Genomic DNA, 21,750 nt, shown 5'->3' on the forward strand with positions numbered 1-21,750 from the left:
GAGATCGGACAAGTGGCGCGAAGATGCCTTTGTCGAACACCGCCGGCTCTATGGGTGGCCTTATCTTTCGTTCTCTCTCCCTTTCCTTCTTCTTTCTCTTTGTCGCGTTTTCTCGACCGCCGCCATTTCGCAAGATCTCATTTACTATCGCGCTCTGGGTAATACATCTCAACCATTTGCATGCAATCAGATAACCGATTTTAAAAAATATTAGGAAATTTTTGAAACATTTAAATATTAGCTATATAAAAAGCTAACAGTAATAATCATTTTCATTTACTAGAAATGTAGTGTCGTATTAAATATTATTATTATCCTTAATACTATTGTGTCTTTTTTATCGTTATGATCGATTAGACTAACGAATATATGGAGCAAGTGTGCTTCCATTTTGTCATCAACCCTCTTCTTCTAAACCATCAATTCCCAGCCGAAACATTGTCCTGCGTGATCCTTTTGTTAGTTCTTCAAGCTTCTTGTGCCATTGTTACTATATCAATGTACTTTCTTTTTTTATTGTTCGTCATCATCCATCATTTTATATCGATATACGTAAGAGACTATGTGTTTAGATAACAATTATTATAATTCTAATAATTATATATCGTACATTTGAAAAATTTTTTGAAATTTTATGAATATGTGCAACTTGACAAATATTTTTAACACTATCAATACTATTAATTCTGTTAAAACAATTCTCAGTCTCACATTTTTGAAAATCATTACGAAAAAATGCATTGATTGTCACAGTAGATAAAAATGGATAATTCAAAATAGATCGGAAAAATTCGCTATCAAATGGAGAGTGGAAAAAAAAGTTCACACGTGCTACGCATGGACGTTTGCTTTTTTTGGTATACGTTATCGCGCGATAATTCTCTCTTTTTCCTTTTAATCGCGAGCGCGACAAGCGCTCGTCTCATTTAAAATGGAACGTCCCGTGCAGTCACGGGAAAACTTAAGAGATTGGTATTGATTGGTCTGTTTGCGAAGGATATACAAGCCAATACACGGAGCCGAGTCGAGAGAGTAGAACGCGACGGCGCGGCCCGGCGGAACGTATAGCGTGTTAATATTGGCACGGAAATTACATAAAACGAAGGAAGCAGGAATGCCGGAACTATACGTCTCTCGACAAATCTGCCGATCGATCTCTTCGGCAACGGGAAAGAAGATCCGGGATGTTGCGACTCTTGTTCACACGCGCGTATACCTTTTTCGATCAAACAACATCTTCCGTTGAATAGAAGAGAAAAATAATACAAATAACTATTTTTCATTGAATCTTTAGGGATATTTAAATGTTAATTAAGTTAATTGTTGGAAAATATGGCGAGAAACTTGGTAAGAAAAAATGAAAAAAATTAATCGATATACAACAGAATCAAACTATTGGGAAATCTGATACATGGCAAGTATGTAATGATTTATAAACATATGTACCGAATTATAACATATACTCCTCCAGAGTGTGTGTATATCGATTGTCGATGTGGAATAATGATAATGTGAAATTTCTCATTGAATTGCGGCACGTTCGGCGCATTAAATAATTAAAATTGCTGCTAATTAACAATATTTAGTGGGACATATGAATACGAATAAGTAAAATGCATTTCTGGTTATTCGCATAAATTATGTTTACGTGAAATATGGGGATTGCTTTGAAAGTCAATATACTTGGAATTTATGGCGCAGGACTGCAAATTGCATCGCGCAACGTAAATCGAATTACTCTGTATATAGCCTGCGATACGTATCTGTAGGTTACGCCAAGTTCAAATATATCTATGTCTACCGGGTAAACATTTTAGATCAATGCGCGAAATGATCTTGACAAAGGGCAACTAATTACGTTAAACAACATGAATATCAGACATTATCGATTCATTGAATAACAAGTTAATAGTAGTTTATTATTAACGCGGTCAATGATCTACTATCGGTTATACAAACAGCATTCTCACCGACGCGATTAAACCGCTATTTGTTCAATATTATCGCACACCTAAGTCCGTGAGGATTGTCCGAGTACACGGATAATTAGGATTAGAATGTGCAAACACATATAACGGCAAAAAGTATTTTGTCATACGCGAAATAAATTTCGACATTTTCGTTGCATTTGTAGCATGCATTAAATGTATAAAAAGTAAATTGTTTGAAAAATAAATATATCATGTGTATATTGAATGAATAAGATTATTGAATAGCATTAATTGAGTGTGATGTGGCATTATGTAAAGAGTATTCAAGGAAATTCGAGTAATGTTTTCTCCAACGAGATATTTATCGTGCATAATTAGGAGATCATTAAACAATCATCGATATCTTGAAATCACAAAAAAAACTTGTGGATCTGGTTTCGATACGAGGATGCATTTTACGCGGTCGCGGATGTGTTTTCGAAGAAATGGAAAGACGAGAAAGTGCGTGGTGGCATGGCGAAGCGGCGCGACGAAGAGTCGGCAGAAGTGGGTCCCACTCGAGGAGAGGCCGCGCGCATATCGGACCCTTTCGACGAAACGCCGAACGTGCCGCTATTTGCCCAGCAATGAAGATCAAACATCGGATCGTGCCCATTTCGTCGTTCCCGGAGGTACTTCACGTACCTGAGGCGAGGTGCCCCGGAGTCGGGAGGCTATACGCCCGCGCTCTTGCGACTTTAGCCGTTTACCTGAAAATATTACAGCGCGGTGAGAGAGCGGCTTTAACAAAGACATCCGAGAACTTACCGATTTTTTTTTCTTTTATCGCCCGCTACTTAATATACCCAGATGTGCACACACCGTGTGAAATACCGATTCCACGTGCGACGGCTACACGAAATTGCGAAGATTACGACGAAACTAGTGTAACTGGTGTTAATGTTTATGATAAAAATGTTTAATTGATTAACATACCCATATCCAGTGATAATAACAACCAAGTTCTTCCGCAACATCATGATCTAGCGGATGTCCTTCATTAGCGGAAAACAATGAGTGCATTATTTCTGATGCAGACATACGGCGGAATGTCTCAGGAGACGGGCGCCAAGTGTGAGACGAGTTATCATTGTACAAACACGCGTTATCGTGATGCAAACTCGGTCCTGTATCGTTACTCGTCATGGAATGAGAACGGAAAGAAGTAGGGAAGATAGGAAGGTACAGAGAAAAGAAGGAGAGATTTATTTATTTTATTAGAAATGCTCAGATATGAACTTTATCAAGGTATCCCTCGAATATACCGCCGCGGAAATATCTTTTTTATCAATAGGTACAGAGCGCCGCACTTTTTATCTCACAAAGGAATTATATTCCTTTTATAGCGTTGTAAATGCTTTAATGACATCATTTTACATCATGTGAAACATAAGCTTTATATATTTTTTTTTTCCATTTGAGAAAAGGAAATTATTAAATAAACGAACCTTTCTAGGAAGAATTTTACATGCTATATCTTCTCAGTAACAAAAGATGCAACTTGTCGTCAATTCGAAGAAGATAAAACTTCATGCCATCAGAAATCGTTATCAGGCTGTGATAACGTGGCATTACTCGCGGAGAAAAATAGTACATGTATTCCCTGCTTGTAACTCTAACTACATGTGCGATACGATGTCGCATTTATTACGATTCGAAAGGAATCTCTTTTATATATAAGTTATTAAAGTTAGATAATGTAGATAACGAAAGAGAGAGAGGGGGGTTTAATTTTTACGATAAATATGAAACAATAATTATATTTTTAAAGTTTTGCTGTTAGAATACAGATTGTATCCTATAAAAATTTGGTTAATTAAAAAAAATTGCACAATACTTACAATTATCGTTAAAGATTTTGGAAAACTTCATTCTTCTCATATGCCACAATTAACAATACTTACGTGTTATGGTTGCAGCATCAGTTGTTTCTGGTATGACAAATACGTCGGACTGAGAAAAGTGCCGCGGGACAATAGAGGCTAATATAGCTGTTTGTCACGTCGTGAAACGCCCCCATGGTCGATTCCGAGCATTCAAGGCTTAAGATCATACCGTTTAACACCGACAGGACTAGCATAGAATGATCCCCGGCACACGCGAGCGTATAAAACACCCCGCATGAAACCCCAACTGTAAGCGTCGCGGCTGCAACGCTTACCAGCTACCCCCTTAAAGCTATCCCCACATGCCCAACATACTTAGAGTTTCCAAAAATTATTACAATGAATAACAAAACGAAATGTATCTAATATTAATATCAATTTAATGAAAATGACAATTGACGTAGGTATGTTAACAACGTTAATAACAGCACGAAAATTTAATATTTTTTAAAGCTCTCATGTAATTATGAAAAATTATTTAAAATTATATCAGGAATATTAATATTAATCTCTGTGTCTTTTTCGCTTTTTATTTATTGCTTTTCCTTAAACCTGAAATTATTATTAAAAGATGAAAGTTGAACTGATTATTTCGAATTGAAATTATCGCATTTACACAGTACAAAAACTTCGTTGTTCAAATATTCAAGATTCAAAAGCGTTTTTCATGATTGTAATATAAGATCTAGTATTATATCAATATAACCTATTTCTTTTTTCTCTCCTTTTTCTTTTCTTTCTTAATAGCGCTAATAAAAACTGTGATTTTCTCTTTTAACCTTTTCTGAAATATTATTGGGTGGTTTTGGATTAATCTAATTACGATATTATTATTGAAAAAGTAAAATTAATTAATAAACCTTGCGGAAATAAAAAATAAAATCTTCCGATAATTCGCGACAAATATTGATGCGACATTACGGGAACTTCCAAATAATCAAAAATGCATTTAAATCGTTGCATATAGCAGACGCTGCCGAATCGCACGCGCTAGAGGGTGCGGTGAAAAAGAAGGGGATGAAAGGTACACGGCAGAAGGGATCGGTGAGGATTGTCCGAAGAATTAGCAGAAATATAGCAGCATTTAACTGAGCGAACGCGTCAGTTGAATCTATCCGACTGGCCGTCGTTTGTCGGGCCATACGCGCAGACGTTTTTCCACACGAGCGATGATCTCGCTGATGTGTTTGTTTCCTGGGCAGGAAGGATGTGTATAGTCCCTTTAGGCTCTGGTGAATCGATGAATCGGACATGTGTCATATAAATACTCTATTTTGTGTACAAACGCGGGTTCGAGCGAGCAGTATTTGCATATAAATGTCGACAGGATTACGGAGAAAATTCGTCGATAAAATTTTTTCAAAACGTTTCTGTTTTCAAAATATTATATAAATAATAGTTAATGTATATATTCTTATATTGCATATCATCTTCTTTTCTTTTATATAAAACGACATTATATTAGTTTACGAAATAATTGCTGAGTTGAAAGCTAATTTTTACCAGAAGAAAATAAGCATTCTTTTTTTATTACTAAGCTAACATATTAAACGACGACATGAGAAACACCTTAGATTTCAATTTTCCTCCTACAATTCTAGAAACACAAGAATTTATCTTATCCAGTCATGTAAGTGCTCATGTAATTAATGCAGAAATATTTTCTGTTTGCCATACAAATACAACGATGTATAATGAAGAATGCAAATTCCACGAGAACATCGCGGTTCGTTCGATCATCTAGCCTTTCGGTAAATAAGAATAATTATCGCATCGGCGTCGGATTAAAAGCCGGAAACGGAAATATGGAAATAATTGTTATTAAACGTAAACAGTGAATATTTTCAACGATCGCGAGCGAACGACGCTGATTTCGTCGATGTCGATGAATTTGAAATCGGCGATCGCGTGTTATGCCTCAAAATAATCATCGTGCATTTCGCATCGCGATTATTTTAACCGACCAAAATGTAGAGTCGATATTTACTCCGTGCACACAAATTATCGAGCGCAAGTAAATTCCAGTTGCTTTATTCAGATTTGACGTATCGGCCGCAAATTTGACGAAATGAATCACACATTGTGCCCGCGTGCGATAATTAGTAAGTACGACTTTTGAATTAATTGTCATCGATCGACGTCGCTCGTGCAGCCAATTCGAATCCAATAGTGTTAAAACCTTTTAATTTCTTTCCTCCAACTCTGCTCTCTATATTTATGTATCTTTTGTACGCGAGATTAAAATTTCTCGATTATATAATCGTCGAAATATCGGTTCCACTTTTAATAAAATTAATTTATGGGAAATGTCGATGACCGTTGAGCTCAAAACTCATTTTAAATCTGCATATGATTTTACAGTGATTTGTAAATTTCATACGAAATATATCATCAAATCTATTATGTCATGGACAATAGTCACAATAGTATCATTGAGAAAGTATTTAATTTCGCAATGATCATATTGTCAATAAAGAAAAATCTAAAACTATGAAATATTCATATTATACTCTTTTTTAGAGAGAATAAAAATTTCACCAATTCTTCTCAATAATACTTCACAAAAATAGAGAAGTTGTCAGTTCGAAGAAGAGATCTTGTTATAATTATTTCGTGTGTTGCTTTATCCCGTTTTCCCACCGGTCATCAAATCGTTATTCTTCGTGTAATCTAGCCGTGCAGGACAGATAATTCCGACCTTTTTTAAAGCCCGATAATATATATGAACTCGACCGCGCTCGAGGAGGCGCTTATCCTGCGCGACCGAATCTATTATCTAAGGAATGACCGGGGAGTGCGTCAGAAGCGCGTGATGGATGAGCGGTGATTAATTATACGGTGTCCACCCCCCAACTCACGGTCTCCCCGTTGGTAAATACACGACATGGTTACGATCCACGTCGCTTCCTCGTTCAGCATGGCTCTTCTTCGAGTTTCCCGCCAGCAGTGGCGTCCGTCCGGCTGGACGAGCGAGCTTGACATATTAATTTTCCAGAGTAGCCGTCCACGTTGCGGTATAATACGCGCAGCGTTTCAGGGATACTGCATCTCTCTCTCTTTCTTCTTCTCTCGCAAGAATTAATACCAAAACATAATTGCCAACGAAATCATCGGTTTGACGAATTATTCGAATTATATCTTATATTATATACGATTGTAATGTTTCAATTTGTTAAGTACGATAAAGATGTCGCAGTAATATAGTTATTTCTTTGCTCATATAAAGTTCTTCAAGATTAAGAATAATTCGCACAATCACTTAGATTTAACAAATCTACAGGTCTAAATTCAATGTGACATTCACATAGGAGTTTTATATACCTACATTTATATTTATATGATTTTGTGAAAAATAGTGCAATGAATAGAAAAGATTTGAAAAAAGTAACAGCAAGATATATTGTATATATAATCTAGTTCAAAAATAAAATGAGAATAAAAAAATTAGACTTATATTCGTATTTAATATAAATGAGGCAGCTAGGAAAACAAAAGCTAGAATTCTCATTTTTTATTTATGCATATCTCTTAAATAAAAAGGAAGTTTACATAATCAAAAGTAATCACATTTTTTAGGAATTAAATCACGATATTGCCGCATTGTGATTATTTTTAAAAAATTACTTTAATTTGTTTATAAAGCTGTCATATACCTATACAATTATAAATTTAATTATTTATTGGATGCAGTGGCTATACTCACTAATGCCGTTACTTTATTATTTTACTTTCCGTTTTTACGATTTTAACGTGCGCGTTTCTCGTTTAAAACCATCGACGTATATGTCGAAACGATTATTTATTGGCGTCGAGAGCCAAATCCTGCCGAATTAATTTACAAATCGCGAAATAACCGCGCTGGATTTTAAATTAATTTTAAATTCACGAGTTACCAGCCGTACGAGATCGATGGCGGATGAACATATTAATCATTGCAAATCGTCGGTTTCTCGCTCGCGCGGCGCACGGAGTTATCGAACCTTCCGTTAAACACGAAATTCTACAATTTTGACAGAAATTTTCCGCGGATACGCGCTTGCAAGTTATTAAGGCCAACGGATGCGTAAACCGACGCGCGTCGTTCTCCGGAATTGACAGTTCCCGGATCGTCGGCGAAATTGGCGACGTGGTACGGAATACTCGAAGCATAATGCATCTAATCCACAGACGTAGAGGACCAATAGCACAAGTGCACGCGATTATTTAGCCGTACTAATGCGCGTCTAGTTTAACCACAGCCTTCGGCGACGTGCCGGTCTGTACGGCCAGTGGATTTGCTGGACAATGACCAGCAATGGGGATGACCATGGTCGTCATGCACACGGATACTCGCTCTAGAAAATCTCAATAAGGGATAGCGGATTGATCGGCAAGACTGCGCGGAATGCGGAATGAGGATGAATGCGCTAACGCAATACTCTGTGGCAAAATCAAGCGGTATAGATCACACAATTGTTACGAAACTTGCTCAAATATTTCAATCCTCATCTCGAACTTTACATGAACTTCATGATGCAAACTAAATACTTTGTGTAAAATTGCTGTGAAAATATTAACTTTTTTTTCTCGTCTCGAAACAGAATCTTATAACAAATAAGAAAAACGTTTACTTTGTCTTCCAGTAAATCGAATTTACAATTATTAAAAAAGATTCAAGTCTATTGGAATACTTTTCCAAGTGTAATATCTTTTCTGATTTTACGGCATTTATAACACAACAGTTACGATAATAGTATAATTTAGATGTAATTTAGATGTAAATACATTTAATTGTGATACAATCATAATGTAAAAAAATTTGTATCAAAAAGAACAAGAACGAAAAAATGTTAATTCCTAATTTTATATAAAGAACACAATGTCATGGGATAAATTTCTATCAGGACTCGATAAAGCATGATGTGATTTTCACTAAAAGCCGCCACCGTAATGCACTTGCCGATCATCGCTAATGCACATATGGTGCATAAATGTTCGCCAGCGACGAGATTATTTTTAAGCTGGCGCCTTTCGCGGCCCTTCCGATTAAATGCAGGTTAAACAGACTTCGTTAGGCGTAAAAATCAGCGGGAGGGTGAAATCAGGTGTGACGGATCAAAAGCAACCGCACATGTTGCATTCTCGCGCGACGAACCCCAAGTGTTGACGCTTAACGGACCCCAACGATAAAACCTGCATGTTGGTGCACCTCCCTTAATTATACGCTATTATTTTCCTAATAGGATCAAAACCGGCGATTCCCCAACTACAAGCTCGTCGAAATCCGCATTACGTTCGGGGCGATATTTCAGGTTGATCTCAAAGTTATTTCAATAATTTATTGCAAGTACGAATTTTTTAATTAAACAAAATTTTATGTGAGAAATATATTAATAGGATCACATTGTTAAGGTCAGAAAATCAAAATCTTTTTTCTCTTTGATAAAAGACACTATTAGTGATAAAGTTATCGTTGACGCCAGAAAATATTTAATTAATTTTTTTTGTCCAAATATATACTGCGCACATAGATATACATAAAATCACATGTTTAGATATATCAAGATTTTTATTTTTCATAAAAAGACCAGATTATATGATAGTAAAAAGGTCAGATTGTAAATATATGATAGTAGACCTATGTTGAAACTGCATAGTCATCATATTTTTGAGGATTTCTTCTTTTTCGTGAAAATATAGGTATAAGAATTATTTTCTATATATATGTACATTAAGATATTAAGTATCTATCTTTCTGTTTGTTTCTCTATCTTTACGAGCTTTCTTATGTAAATAATGCATAAGAAGGCTCGTAAAAAATGTTTCTTGTGTAAACAATATACGTATGGCTATATCATATATCTGTAAAATAAAACGTACGTTGAATATTAACGTTTTCATTGGCAGCGGAAGCAGCGTTGACGACTTGTTTTTCCGTTCGGCGCCGGGTGAAAACGGATGAGGCTCGCCTCGCGAAATTAACCAACGACCGAATAACAATCAGAATCGTGCGGAAAAGCGCGGGAATGCAAGCGTGGTGGTGGTGGTGGTGGTGGTGGTGGTGGTGGTACGTCGACCGTGCGTGAAATTGAAAACGCGGCGCCATTAAAATGGCATTAATGACGGGATCGCGGATATTGAGATTTATCCGCGTGTTATCGGACCGACAGGATTTTTAAGCGCTCCGGCGCAGCGGGCGACAGTGGCGGTCCGCGCGCGTCAGTCTGCTCGCAATAAATCCGCGTCCCGCCCGTCTAAATTAGGATCTACGTGTGCCGAATTTATTTTGGAAATATGACGTGAGCACGCGTAATATTGGACGCGCATAGGACTCTCGCTTTAATGTTCCGTGTTTGACAAGTTCGATTAGACATTGTGTGCAGCGACACCATTTTGTAATATAATTTAGATATTACGAGAAAGTATACGGATAAATTATAAACATATGTATTCTTTAAGCGATAATTAGTTTGTCATCCGATTTATGGAAAACCTTTGAACATGAACGAAAATTTACTTGCAGTAGAACTTCGATTATCCGTCAACTTATTTGCCGTTAGTTTCTGTTAATCGTCATTTAACTCGTTACTCCGTAATGCATTATGCTACTGGCTCTATGTGTCACTCCATATGTTTATTTACCGGAAAATCCCCGGTAAAAAATAAATAATAATTAAAATTTAATTGAATTTTATTAGATTATGTATTATGTATTATATGATAAAATAAACAATTTGGATGGCCCGATCTATTATACGTGTAATATCTTTAATGTATATATTCTATTACCCATATCTATATTCGATTATCCATCATGGTCTCGGTCCCGTACTCTAACTTGCTAACAGATAATTGAAATTCTATAATATATACAAAGAACGCGAAGATATTTATAAATCCACAAATGGTTCCTATATGGATTTGCCATCAAATTATCGTGGAAACATTTTAAAATAAATGAACTTGGTTCTCTTTATGATTTATTTTGTAATATCCTTAACGTGATATTTTTAGTATAAAATATATAATTGGTATAAAATAGCTCGTAATTTTCAGTAATCGGATCGCTCAATCATCAGCTTCGTAAGTTGTTTTTCTCTTTTTCATCTAGTCAATACCGTCGCGCAGGCGTTGTTTTTTTTACATTTTGATACACTATATATGTCCTCGCGTAATGAGGCGAACGAGAACAGCCGTGCAGACACAGGAATAAAAGGCGGACCGAAACGAAGTCCTCGATGAAGGGAGTAGGATGTCTTATCTTGTACGTGTGCGAAGAAGCGTAGAACGCGAGCAAGGGAAAGAAAGGGTCGGAGAAGAGAAGAGGAACCGGGACAAAAAGTGCATCTACGTGAATCTATGGAAGCAACCAAGAGCAAGAGAGACGAAGAAGGGCACGGGAATATACGAGACATACGAGTGTGTGACAGAGAAAACTTACGGAGATTACGGGCGCAAGTGCGCGGGATAGTGTGCGAGAAAAAGATAGAGGAGAAAGAGAGAAGCACGGACGAAGGATGCCACGGGATACCGCGTATATATACGAGCGGAAACAGGGTACAAGAAATAGGATGGCAGCGGGAGGCCGCATGGAAGTGAGAGAGATGCCTGGGAGGAAGAATCAACGCGTCGGACGAGGAGGGAAGCTGAGAAAGAGAGGTCGCGGAACGCCGGGGGAAGCTCATCGTGAAGAAGAGAACGTATACGCGCAGTGGGCCGAGGGGGAGAGAAGAGAGGAGACGAGGGAGTGGAGCGAGATAGTGCAGTTATCAGCGAGCGAGAGGAAGCGTGTGGGTGCGATGTGCGTCGGCCATGTTGAACGGGCTTGCGTGCTGGGTTCTCCAGTGTGCCTCTCCCTCTCTCTTTGCCTCCCTCCCTTTCCTACCATCCGCCCTTCTTGCCTCTCTCCGCCAACGTCATCCTCCAGCTCTCCTCTCTTTCTTCGTCTCTCTCTCTCTCTCTCTCTCTCCCCGCGCCTCCACCTCTGCCTCTCTCTCTCTTACGCTCGGTCGAACCGCGGCGCGTCAATACCTCGGCCCAGGTTACCCTGCACTCCGCACCGCTCTCAGGAGGGCAGCCTTCGCTCTCAGCCAACCAGAAGGCAAGCTGATACCCCGCTGTAGCGATGGCAACGTTACGTGGCGCATTCGTCGACAACGAGGCTTCCCGCCGACACGACGACGGAGAAAAGGAGGAAAACGACGAAAAAGCACCGGCGAAAGAAGAGGAGCCGGCCAGATAGTCGATGACGTGACCGACGACGACGACAACGATGGAAAAGGCGTCATGGAGGCCGGGGTCGCGACCGAGAAAATTAACCAGACGCTTTTATTTCGAAAAAAAAAACTGACGCCGGATTATAGATCTTGAGAAATCGTTTTCACAATTTAAAAGTCTTAACATTCATTAATTCTATGACGTTTATCTATTATGATATAACTATGTAATTTTGGAGACGTAACTTTGTTTGCACTTTTGATTTAGGTCTATTTACATTCGATTTAATACGAAGGGAAAGAGATTTTGCTCCATTTGATACCTACTTGATTTCAGCTTGCATAATGTCTAATTTCTCATTATTGAATGTATACTCGCGTCTAGTTACATTCCTTTGTGAAACATATATAATATAGTATACATACTTTAAATTATAGAAAACTATAAATTTTCTAGTTATAATCTTTATAAAATTTAATGCAAATTTTTCGAAGAATTATATTTTTAGAGCTCCGATGAGCTAAGATGCTTTAAAAACGTGTAATAAAACATCAAAATAGTGTTATGCTATTATATAATTATCAAATTAGGAATTATAAATTTTGATGCAAAGAACCATATCATCGCCAATACTTACAAATTACCTATTAATTGCTTTTGTTGCTAATTATTATTCCTTATAATTTTATGGAAGAGTTAACTAACTTTTTAAAATGCTATTGCTAAAAGTATTAATAACATAATAACCAGTAAAAGTCGAATATATAATCTTTTTTTAATTAATCTGAAAATATGAATATTTGTTTTGATATTTACAGCATCCTTATTGATGCCAAATTTCATTAAAACAAACCGTCCTAAATTAATCGTCAAATGAGCATCTGTTTAAAAAGATTCGAGTGGAAATTACATAATGCGAGGGCAAATGGCTTCCTATATACATAGTGTTTCTTTCTCGAATGTTAACACAACTCGAAGCTGATACCCTCAGCGAAACGACTCCATCGTCGCGATAACCAAATATTGTCGTTCCGATTATTACCAACGGTAATAAGTCCCTCCCCTTGCAATGCCTATCGTAAAACAGAAAGAAGGCGAAACGACTTTGGTGGAGAAAAGAGAGTCGTTCGGTGACGAGACTGAAGTTACAGATTAAACAAGTAACCAAAAACACGTAATGATTTACTAAAGGTGAAGAATTCATTACATTACATTAATTGTTTCAGCTATTTTTTTAAGTATTTATTAAGTTAGCTATTTTAAAATTTATGAAATTGTTAATATTATTTATATCAAATATCGCCTATTAAATTCATATAATATATGTTAAATATGAAAAAGGAGAATTATGTGTTCTTGAAAATAACTTACTTTTCAATAAAACTCTATATCGTTGCTCATTTTTGTTTCTCTCACTAAATTCGGAATTGTGCATTATCCATTATATAAATATAAATGATATATTTAATATTATGATAATATTAAAAAAATTTTCAATTTTTATTCATTGAATAAATAATTTTTTAAACATATACACGTTTAACTATTTCCTTCGTCGTATTCTTATGAATTTCGATATTTAAATAGGACTAGAAAAGAATGGCTATTAAACGTTTCGTCCGATTTCCGGCAAAAATCCGATACGACATCGCATAACGACAACGATCAGATTTCGTCGATTCGAGTACATCCCTGGCAATAAGGTCTGCCCTTCTGTGATGGAAAAGGGAGGGTAAAAACGACGAGAAAGAAAAGAGGAAGGACGGGCGAGGGGCCAGATAACGGACAAGCTGATCGAAATTAAGGACAAAATGGTTGAGTTAAAACCAGAGCGGAGCGTTATTCAAATAAAGTTTTATTCAAGCAACCATTTCAGCGGAAAAACGCTTTATGTTTTATTTCTTTGGTATGTCCTATAAAATTCGCTAATAATGTATGCACTTTAATCGTCGTATCAATAGTATGAGTATATAGAGAGTGGAATTGAATTGGTTGACCGTAACTTTAATCGATTTAACCGTTCAATGTTTGCGAAATGTTTTTTCTCGATACTTATCGCCGTTACTGTTTCATTTCAAAACACACACGTTAGTCAATGTAAAATGATATCTAAGATATAGCCTTATAAAATCGACGCGTATACATATATTTCCCACAGCAATACATATTTTATAAAGATTTCTAAAAATATACAATTTGCATCACGAATATATAAATTATTTTCACAATGAAATATTATTCAGATCTGTTTAACAATGCGACACAAAGATCACAATGTGCTATATAAATTTACACGCAACATATTTGTTAGCATCGTACGTCCCATATAACGGCGTCATCTTTATATTTATAGAAACGATTGTTCCTGTTTGTTAATGTTAATGCAAAATGTTGTTCGTCCAACCTACGCTTATGTGGACACGTACAATCGCCCGCGACATATATTATACGTGTAACTTAACGATCGACGTGCGCTGCACCTGATTTTATTACGTATAGCAGGTGTCCCATTAAGACCAGGATTATATTCTAATTAACAAGGAGTTTGTCGTGTGACCGCTCCCCTAATCCGTTTACGAAAATTTCAATTTCTCGCCGGCGCACCTAAGTAAACCGGATCCCGTCCTTAAGCCGCTACGATTCCTCGTCGTCCGTATACCGTAGCTCGGCGATCACGTGCCGAAAGTGCAAACGACGGTCAGACTTTGTCTTTCGCCGGAATTCATATACTGGAATTATTGCGCCGGCGAATTAATCATCGCGCAAGAATAAATCCTCTGATCGCGTGTAGAATAGCAGATTCGCGAAGGAAAGCCGAAGCGAAGGCTGATGCTGGGAAAGTTTTCATCTTATAGGACTTTACTCGACGAAATCCGAACGTATATATACAACAATAATCACGAAGACATGAAAATAATCGTAAACGCAAGCACGCTTAGGGTCTTGTTTCATAAAACTCGACACAACAATTAACCGAAATTAATAATTTAATGAGAAAGCAGCATATTTTTAAAATTACTTTTCACTCAGAATAGTTTAATATTATAATATAAAAGACTTTAATATTTTACCAAAAGCAGCAGCACTATAAACAAATATGATTGCTATTTTTTTAGAATATTTATATTTTGTAAATATTTAACGGTACTTTTTACATATTTAAACTTTATTTAGAAAAATTATCACCGAAATTTACATTTTTAGCACTCGCCGCCTGTTATGTATTAAGCTTCCAACCGCAATGCCGTGACGAACGACAAACGGCAAGCAGATACGCGCATTATTCTGTAAAAATGCATTTTTTATGCGGTAACGCGAATCGAGGAAGTTCATTCATTTACTTAAACTTTTTCACGCGTGAGCGTAATCAAATTTTACTTTTAAATTCCCAACGTTTCTCTCATTCTCTAATGTTCGTTCGCGCGTCTCGCGGCATATATATACGTCGACTGTATATTACTCGGGTATAAAACACCCGAGAGATGACGGTCGAATGCACGTATATACTACGTGCGATACACGCACGCACATGATCGGATGATTTTCCTCCTTGTCGATAGTGCCCGTCGGAGTGTTCGCCTCCGCGCCCCTCCGGACTCGCTCCCAGTCGCTTTCAGTCTCAACTCTTGCATCCTCTTCTTCCCTCCAGCTAGCTTTCCCTATGCAACTCCCTGCATTCTCCCTCTCCGTGTTGATCTCTCTTTCTCTCTTTCTCCGCCCCTCTCTCTCTTTCCCCGCACCCCTTCATGATCACCCTGGTTTTTAACGCGAGAATATATCGAACGTATTGCGCACCGTTCGCCATACATGCACTCGCGGCCGATGCAACTCCGTGCACAGTATGAAATTAACCCTCCCGTTCATTAAGCCTCTCGTGTATTTGGGCCTCGTACGAGGCCGGACCTGTTTCATGCGCCAGTAAAAAAATATATCGAGCACAAAATGAAATTTTCAAGAAGGTGTTGATCAAATTTTGATTTATTAAATTAAATTAAATTTTCAATGCTAACACTATCACGGTAAGCTAAACGTTAAACCTGAAGTTTTGTTAGACGTATCGTTGTTAAGCGTCACTTAAAATTGTCTGAAGATTAAACTCGTATTGCGCGTTGGCGCGGTTCTAAAGCTTCGCTTTCAAGAATAGTTCAAGTAGTGCCGCGAGAAAGTAACGAGTCTGTGTAAAATTTTTATACGTTTTGCGGAATCGGCTTCTTCTTATATATAACTATATTCAATTTACTGATGGGAGATCGAACCCCGAGTCGAGGTCAATATTTTCAAAGAGCTTCTCTTGATAACTCAAAGAAGAAATATCCGTTCCTTCCGGCATATATCTATATATATGTGTATATATATATATATATATATATATATATAGGTATCTTCTATTCCCGCTTTAAGAGTCTCTATAATGATTACGTTGCGTTTTACATTGAGTCCCCGAGACTTGATATATAATACAAGCAAAGTGTTTGCATAATTTTTACTTTGCCACTATATTAGCTGCCCAAAATATATGCGCAGTAATGTTTACGCAAATATATGTTCTCGTTCATCAGATGGTGCATCAGACGATGTGTCTATAGATAACAGTACCTAGAAATGGTCTTTCGCTGATCACATCCTGCAAAGCAAAGTACCTATACTTGTCAGTGTTTGTGTGAAATTTAATATAAATATTTGAATTTAATCCTTTGTTGATGATCGATTTAATTCTAAGAAAAAATAAAACGCATTGCGCAAAAATACAGTTGAATCGCAATTGATCTACAATTACTTTTAACTTAAATATTACAAATAGAACTCTGTTTTGGCAAAACTAATCTAAATATTGTGAACAAAATTATCATAATCATTAAAAGGTTTTATATTTCGCAGTAAAATCATTATAAATCATGGTTAAAAAAAAATAAAATATAAAGAAATGCTTTTTATTGTCGCGCAAGAGCATCATATTTCGACGTGGCGTCTTTTCCTCTTCGGTATCTTTAAAATTTCGTAACTTATCCATATTGTTTTGTAATGCAATATGTCTCTCGGTATATTCGGTGCATATCTCAAAGTGTCGCTTCTAATGGACACCTTCGCCGTCAATATTCCGGAGCATAACATGGTCGCCGATAATCCCCGAGGTTGCGAATCAACGCGTCGCTGTACTAACGCGACGTACCGTGCATTTTCGTTATGCGCCGTGCGCGCGGGCGCCCGCGCTGCGTTCTCCAGCAGCGCATGTGCGCGCGAGTGCGCGTATTGTACAAACATTGTTCATGATTTAGTTAAATATTGGCCGGATACACAGGTTTGTAGTGCCTCTCCGTGTATATCTGTCCGTGTATCATGTCGAATAATCCGCGGGAGATTGCACCTCCGCATAGCCGCCCGTTAACTAAGACTCGTTTACGGTGCTCATACGCGAGCGCGCGATAGCGCTCGGGACACAGCACGGAGATATATACATATAGTAGGTGCGGGCACGATCGCTGCAGCGTCACCTTATCGCCCACGATAATCCTAACGCTCGCTCGCTGACGCGACGCACGTATTACGTACGTTCCCGCGGCTGTGTTCGGACGATATTAGCATGGACGTATACGGCTGCCGCGGGCGCGGCCATGAAATGCATAGCTAACGCCGATCTCTCAAAACAGTATTTCGTCCCCTGTGGATCAAGATCGGAACACTACAATTTATCTACAAACTCGTGCAATTTGCAACCACCATATTTCGGTGTATTTTTTGTTTATAAAGAAAGAGAAGGTAAAGGAGTAATATATCTTTAATTTTATTAATATTAATTATATTTTTAATTCGGCAATAAAAACAAATAAATATTGGAAAACATTTATTAAAATATTATTTTATATATTGTATCTGTAAATTTATTAATAATGTATGTGTTTCGAAAAAAGATTTTCGAAATTTAATAAAGATTCCAACACCGCTACACGTTAGAAGACATAATCACATGGAGAGTTTTACATTAGACGTGTTACTTTAAGGGCTTGTTCAGATAAATAAAATTAAGATAGCTATATACCTAAATGAAATTTTTGTGGATACACGAACGAAAGATAAGATAAGCGGACACCTCGAAATTCTACTATCTCTCTAGGGAAAGCAATAACTAACGGAAGCAGCTCAAGAGAGAGCAATGTCAAATTCTAAAAGCCAATAAATCAATCATTGAATCAAGATTTCTGGATCAAGATCAGAAAATAATTCGTTTCTGAATATTTCAACCAAAAATCTTATTCACATTTTATATCGCGACAGTTTAAAATAAATAAATATGTTTTTGTCTTAATCGTTTATGTGCAAATATATATACCTAAGGATATATAAAAGAAAAACGCGCGCACAAGTAAATTTATATAACTAATTTTGCCAATATATCGACTCGGAAATACATAAAAAGGAAATATATGTTATATATGTACTTTTTCTTGCATATTTATTTAATTTTGTCTTAAATAAGTTCGCGCATTTAAAACGATTACCGTGTATTTTCTTCGTACTGAAAAAATAATGTTGGTTTTTAACTATATCGAGTGAAATTTTGCCCAATTTCAATTTCTCTGCAATTTTCGCAATAAAGTCTGATTTTATCAGGATATTACGCAGATTACAGAGCTTTATTTCATAAAATGTAAAGTTTTTAATTCTCTCCAAACATATTTCTCAATCGCTCGACGATCAATTAATCTCCTCAAACGCCGGATCAGCATTTCCGGCTTTCACTACGGATTACAGCTCGTCGAGCCGCATGGCACAGTAAATCGACATTGAACGAACGGATTGCAGCATATGCAGATTAGGAAATTTACACAAGATACTCGATCGCACTTGGCCAACAAAAAGCTTCAGGTCAATGAGTGTGTTTTCGCGCAAATGTTCCGGAATCGTAGTTGAATATTACTACACTGACAGCGAAAAACACGCCGCGACGCTTAATAAATGCGTGAATTCGAATAGTATCGAATGATTGATATATACAGCTTGCGGAAAAAGATAACCGAAGGATTAATCTAACAATAAGTTTTTGAACTGAACGTTGGAACAGAGCACTCGACTTATCTTTCTTTGCTATCTTCACACGATTGACCGCGATGAAAATTTTCAAACTATTTACTCGAACTAAAGAAGATTGCCAAATTTTCTTTTCCAATGTTTACATTACTCACACTTTGGGGATTATTTTTAACTCTTCGATTAATAAGGTTGAGATGTGGGAGCATTGATTTTAAAACAAAGCGCACGTTTTCTTCTCTGTCGTTTAATTTATTCGCTACTCATTATCAATGAGAGCAAAAATAATTATTCGTGCTATTATCGTGACAAATTTTTGTGACTCGCTTGGCCAGAAGAGATGCCGCCGGTACACGTGCCGGCGCGCCTATCTTGTTTTTAATCTGCCCACTTATCCTCTTCGAGCCTTCCACATACATGCGTCTTCGCGTTATCATGCCCGAAATCAATCGATCGCTATTGATAACCCGGTTGAAGGTTTGTTTGCCGTTGGCACGGCGTTGTCCAAAGCTCCTCGATGTTGCTTTTTGCGGTAGCTATCGCTATATCTTGAATGAACTGTGAGGTAGGCGCACGTAAGAAATGGTATGACACAAGTTAGAGGTGCAAGTGTAATTAATTAAATATTTAATAATGTATAATTAATGGATATTATTTAATTTATAATAATCCAGAAATTTAATTTTTTTACTCCAAGATTTCTCTCAACGTAGCGTTTAAAAATTCGTGCATATTCAATTTAAACTAAAGATATGACGCACGAGAACCGTAAATGAACGTCACTGTATCACAAATGTACAATAATCAATTAAAAATTACGCGTAACACAGCGGCAGATTACGATAAGAATTTTTAATTTAATGCGACATCATAAATTATATTAAACATATATTTCACTGGATATACAGTATGAGACAGCTGAAGATGCCATCGCTAATCGCAAATAAATATTATAATGATGGCAATTTGCTCAACAGATTATCCGACCGAAATGCCGAGATATTCGTCATTCGAAGAAATGAATTTAATGAATTGAATATACAGCACTGACAGTGTAATATCGTTTGTTTTAACAAAAGTAACAATTAATGCAACTGTTTACATATCATTTGCATATGGAACATTCGGTATTCAATGTATTTTAATTAATTTCACCGCAAGATCAATGTTGAATAAAAATATAATTATGCTCTCTCTCTCTCTCTCTCTCTCTCTCTCTCTCTCTCTCTCTCTCTCTTCTCTCCTTACTTTAAATTATGACAGAGTATAATCCATAAGAATGAGAGGAAATGGAAAAGGATTGTTGTAAATTCTCAGAGGAAAAGTAATTTGCGAAAAAGACAGCAATAATTCAATTTTCGTAGAAATACGTAAATTTATTGAAACATTTACAGCCTTCTCATCGATTCGTCGCTCTTTTCATTCTCTCACATACAATCTACCTCACTCTCTTTTTCTCTCTAATAACAGCGCGATTTTCTCCTTTCACATCTACTTCTTTCACTCATTCATTCACTCTCTTTTGTCATTTGATCTCTCGAGAGTTGGGCGACATATATTTATCAGACATGGGCAGGTTCGATTGTGTGAGAACGACGCCGAAGGATTGAAAAGTACAATCAAAGATTGAAATCGGCATAATTTACAATTTTAATAATACAATTTTCGAGAAATCTATCGCGCGCCAATTCTCGCGAATATAAACATAGAGATCATCATTCTCGCGTGTCTGTATATCACCGAAGCTTGAACTTATTGAAGTTATTAATTTTAATTATAAGTTTCGATTCCTAAACAAGATATATGTTAGAATGTGTGATAGAAGGCTAAAAGGATCTCCTTCTCTCAGAAAGGCGGTGGAACGGCCCAAGGGACAGTGAAAACGTGTTGGACATGAGATTTCATAATTTCGAGATTTGCATTTCGCGCGTGCCCCGCCTTAAGAGGTTCTCTTTGCAGGATTCGCTTCCTCCTTTACTTCGTTCTCTCTTCGAACGATGCACTCTTAACAGCAGGAGAACCTAGGATCGACCGTAACAATTTCACACAAAAAAAATTTCCCGAATTTTCAATACGTACGTCGCGAAATCATATTGAGATCTCGATATCTTTGTGGGAGAGATTCACCTCGCGTTATTTTCCAAAAAATTTAGATATTGTTTCACATACTTTTGGAATATTCTCCTGCGAGTGTTGACATTGTTTTTCGTTGCGATCGAACCCAGATTCTCTGCAGGCATAAAAATATTGTTAGCGAAGAGAGTTTGGTTGCAAATTTGAGACTTAATTTATTTCACTGTGATTTTATCATGAGACCACAGATTCGATATTTATGTGAGAGAAGAACGAACAAAATTTAATTTTAGCCAAAAAAAAAGTAAATCTTTTTGTGGTAAAGATCATAATATAAAATTTTGACATTTATAAAATACAAAATAAAAACAAAAAGTAGAATAAAGAATTAACCTAATAGATTTATGATAAATGTAATCGCAGCGATGACAGTAATAATATAATGGTGATAACAATAATTAGCGATTTTCTGTGACGCGCAATTTGTTATTTACACATTTACATAGGTCGGTGCGTATTTCAAAAGCATCCATCGATTTTCAGTTTTATTAGAAGTTTTCTAATTCGCATTTCATTAGAAAATTTCTAATTCTAATCTC

This window comes from Temnothorax americanus, unplaced genomic scaffold (genome assembly GCF_048541705.1).
Source record: "Temnothorax americanus isolate GAGA-0224 unplaced genomic scaffold, ASM4854170v1 Scaffold24, whole genome shotgun sequence".
Classification (NCBI taxonomy): Eukaryota; Metazoa; Arthropoda; class Insecta; order Hymenoptera; family Formicidae; genus Temnothorax; species Temnothorax americanus.